This window comes from Hibiscus syriacus, unplaced genomic scaffold (genome assembly GCF_006381635.1).
Source record: "Hibiscus syriacus cultivar Baekdansim isolate YM2019G1 unplaced genomic scaffold, ASM638163v2 tig00111210_pilon, whole genome shotgun sequence".
Classification (NCBI taxonomy): domain Eukaryota; kingdom Viridiplantae; phylum Streptophyta; class Magnoliopsida; order Malvales; family Malvaceae; genus Hibiscus; species Hibiscus syriacus.
In genome coordinates this window covers 2583401-2587404 of record NW_024063021.1, presented here as the reverse complement: position 1 = coordinate 2587404, position 4004 = coordinate 2583401, and the positions used below count along the sequence as shown (strand labels likewise).

Here is a 4004-nt window from a genome sequence, read left to right as displayed (position 1 = left end):
TATTAAAATGAAATAAAAACTAAACTTTAGATTTGATTTTAAAAAGTGAAAGTTAATGTACTAAAATAGATCAAAACTGTTTATATATAATAAATACATAATTTACCTTTACTTATTTCAAATAAAAATATTGTCTCTCCATAGTTTTTTTTAATGTATTGCCTATACATAGTTAATGATACACCAATGATTTATTCTTATATATAATTAATATCTCATTTAATATTATTTATTGCTGTAAATTAATAATTCACTTGTTTTTTGTGATAAAAAACTTGTTCCCCTACAGTTGTCAATTCTTACGAACTTTCCCTCTGCAAACACAAAACAGTTTGGCAGCCTTTTCCCAGAGCTACCATTAATCACATTCATCCCTATTACATTTAGATAATTGAAAATTCACATTTATAGATAGGGTTATAAATGAGTTCATATTAAGCTATTTGATTTTTATTTAAAATTCAATTAATATTTGAATAAATTTTGATTTAAGTTTTTAATAAACTGATATAAATTATTTAATATTTTATTTTAAAAGTTTGAATAATTTAAAATTTAATATATTAATTTTTTATTTTTAATATTAAATTATTAAAAATATTAATATATATATATATATGTTATTTTTTAAATACAATATAGAATTTTCATCCACTTAAATATTAAATTTGTGTTTAAGTTTAAGTTTTAATCAAATTAAATTTCAGAATAATTTTAAATTTAAACATTTTTGAGTTTAAGTCAAACTTTAACTTTTAAATTTAAATTCAAATTAAACTTGACGATTTAAAACTTTTAAATTTTATGTCAAACTAGATTAAACTTGAAACTTTTTAAATTAAATTAAGCTCAACAATATTTAAACTAACTGGAATTTATAACCCTACTTATAAGCATTGAAAGTTCTGAAACATAAAATGAAATCCAGCTCATCAAAAATATGTTATATTATCAATAAATGAATAGTTTAGTATAAGACGGTCTAAGCTGATAATCAGAATCTATGAATCAAAGGGGAAGGGGGTCCAAAGATCTGAAGGCAAAGAATGTCACGTGTCCAGTAAATGCTTTGCATGGGCCATGATTCAGGTCTGTTGCTCCATACATACGACACTTTCCCCTTCTTATAAAACAAAACTTTCTTCTCCAAGTAATAAACCCCCCCCCCCCCCCCGGCGCTTGATTGCACAGCACCCCCCACACAGCTGAAAAACAAACACAAGTCCTTTGCTCATTGCTCACAAGAGAAATGCCTCAAGGCCTCTCTTTCTTCTTCTTCTTCTCTGTTCTGTGATGGAAACAAAGTTCTGAACAAATTTTGTGTTGCTTTTTTTTTTTGGTGGAACAGAATGGGTTTGAATCATCAAGACTCTTCCTTTATTTTCGATGCTCTTTATTGTTCGGAAGAAGAACGCTGTTTCGATAATGGGATTGTTAATAAATCTATCCCTTTTCCAGTTTTGTTTGAACAAGACTTGTTGGGAAGAAGATGAACTGTCCTCTTTACTCTTCAAGGAGGAGCAGAATCAACTCTTATACAGCGTTCAAACCGATGGAAATCTAGCTAAGGCTCGCCGGGAAGCTGTGGAATGGGTGTTGAAAGTCAATGCCCACTATTCCTTCTCCGCTCTCACGGCCCTTCTTGCCGTAAATTATCTCGATAGATTCTTGTTGCGCTTCCAGTTCCAAAGCGAGAAGCCATGGACAACTCAACTAACTGCAGTCGCTTGTGTTTCTCTTGCAGCCAAAGTGGAGGAAACCCAAGTGCCTCTCCTACTGGATTTACAAGTACGTCTCTTTATTACAGTTTAATTCATTCGCCACTCGGTTCGGCTTATGAATGTGTTGTTCTGTGTAGGTGGAGGAGACAAGATATGTGTTCGAGGCCAAAACTATACAAAGAATGGAGATTTTGGTACTCTCCTCCCTTCAATGGAAGATGAACCCTGTAACCCCACTTTCATTTCTCGATTACATAACAAGGAGGCTTGGATTGAAGGACTATCTTTGCTGGGATTTTCTCCGGAGATGCGACCACATTCTGGTCTCTGTCATTTCAGGTTAATTATTAGTAGTGATCTATATGTAATTATGAGGAGTAATTATTAAAGATTGATTCTTTGTTAAATTCATCTGCAGATTCTAGGTTTATGTGCTACCTTCCTTCCGTAATGGCCAGTGCTACAATGCTCCACGTTGTGGATAGTGTAGAGCCTAGTCTTGGAGTAGAATATGAGAATCGGCTATTAGGCATACTGGGAATTGATAAGGTATTGTTTCTCTTACTCTTCTTTCAAATGTTGAATGTGCAAACATATGTGAAATCTGGATTCATGTTTTGAACCAGGACAAGGTAAATGAATGCCGTGAATTGATAATGGAATCGGAAACGACAAGAGTATTCGAAGGGAACGAATCGAAGAAGCGCAGGTTTAGCTTCGTCCCCGGAAGCCCGACCGGTGTGATTGATGTCTCGTTTAGTTCCGAAAGCTCGAACGAATCGTGGGCGGTGGCATCATCGTCAGTGTCTTCCTCACTTGAGCCCACGTCGAAGAAGAGCAGAACTCGGGAAATGCTAAGCACTCACTGAGTTTCCATCTCAATTTCAGGCTATAAATAGTGTAATATGTAATAATATTGGTATTGTTTTGTATGAACGGGGGTTAAATTGCTTACCATCTCTGCATTTTCAAAGCAAAACCCAGAAATCCCATTGGTGTGGAAATCAGGAATCGGAGATGGTTTGCATTTTATCAGGAAGAAACAAATATAAAGATGCAGAGTTCATGCATTCATGCTTAAGATATTTTTGTTCTACGGACATTAATGATAATTTCAGTATAAAAGATTATTATTTCCTTGTTCTTATACATGATTGAAATGAACAAGGAGAGCGGGAAGAAGAAAGAAGAAGAAATTGTGTTTGCATGTGATGGGAAGAACATGCTGTCGGCCACTGGCGGGGTTTTGGAGTAAATTTGGTGGGGGAGTTTGACCTCGTTTGAAGAGCCCCTATCAGATTGAATGGTAAATTTAGGAAAATAATGTTGGCGCCAACTTTATTTTCACAAATAGGGTTGCTTGAAAAATATCTACCGTTAATGTTAAAGTGAAGATGGAATTGGAAAAATTGGCTCCGATGGAGCGTTAAAAAAAAAATCACTGAAATGGAGTAGTAGAAAAGTTATTTGATGTTGGGAGAAATTTATATTATTATCGATAGGAATATGAGATATCTTCTTGGAAGATGGTTGGAATATATAATTTCTAAATTTAAAACTTTAAAATAATTTTTTTCTTCTAAATTTTACATCTCAAAATAATTTATTTTATGTCTGCCTTGAGTGTACGAGAGAATTTGTAGGATAGAGTCCATTTCAATAATTACACTGATCATTATAAATTTAATATTTATTTTAAAAATAAAATAATGTATATTTTATAAAATGTGTACATTGGATCAAAATAAAAATATCAGATATAAATTTGAATAAAAATCAAAATTTCATGTATAAATTTAACGTTTATCCATTTAAATTTGAAGTTTCTTCAATAATTATTTATTTTATTGATGTTGTTTATCTTAAAATTTTATTTATTTTTACTTAATATAAAAATTTTACATTATCAATATATATATATATATATATCCATTCTCAAAACTATTTCTAAGTCTTCTACAATGATCCTTATTTATAAACTTAGAAGAAATTAGTAAACAAACCATAGCATTTACTTCATCAAAAAATAATAAAAATAGACCTGTGGTTTAAGAATTTTCCACCACCTAAAGTCATTGCTTTTATTAATAAAACAATATCATATTTCTTAATAAAAGGTCATAGGGATAAATCGTCATACTTTAAAGTGGTTGAAGATGCAGGAAAGGCAGCAGCAAGCAATACCCTTTAAACTAAAGGAGATTCTTGGCTTGGCATTTTTCTCCAACTTGTTATCCCGAAAAATCCTTTCAATAATAAATAAAGACTCCCAAATGATTAAAA

General features: G+C 31.8%; 1 pseudogene; it reads left to right on the top strand.

Annotated features, from left to right (window-relative positions):
* Positions 1 to 1207: 1207 nt before the first annotated feature.
* LOC120155982 lies at positions 1208 to 2799 on the top strand (annotated as a pseudogene).
* Positions 2800 to 4004: the final 1205 nt, after the last annotated feature.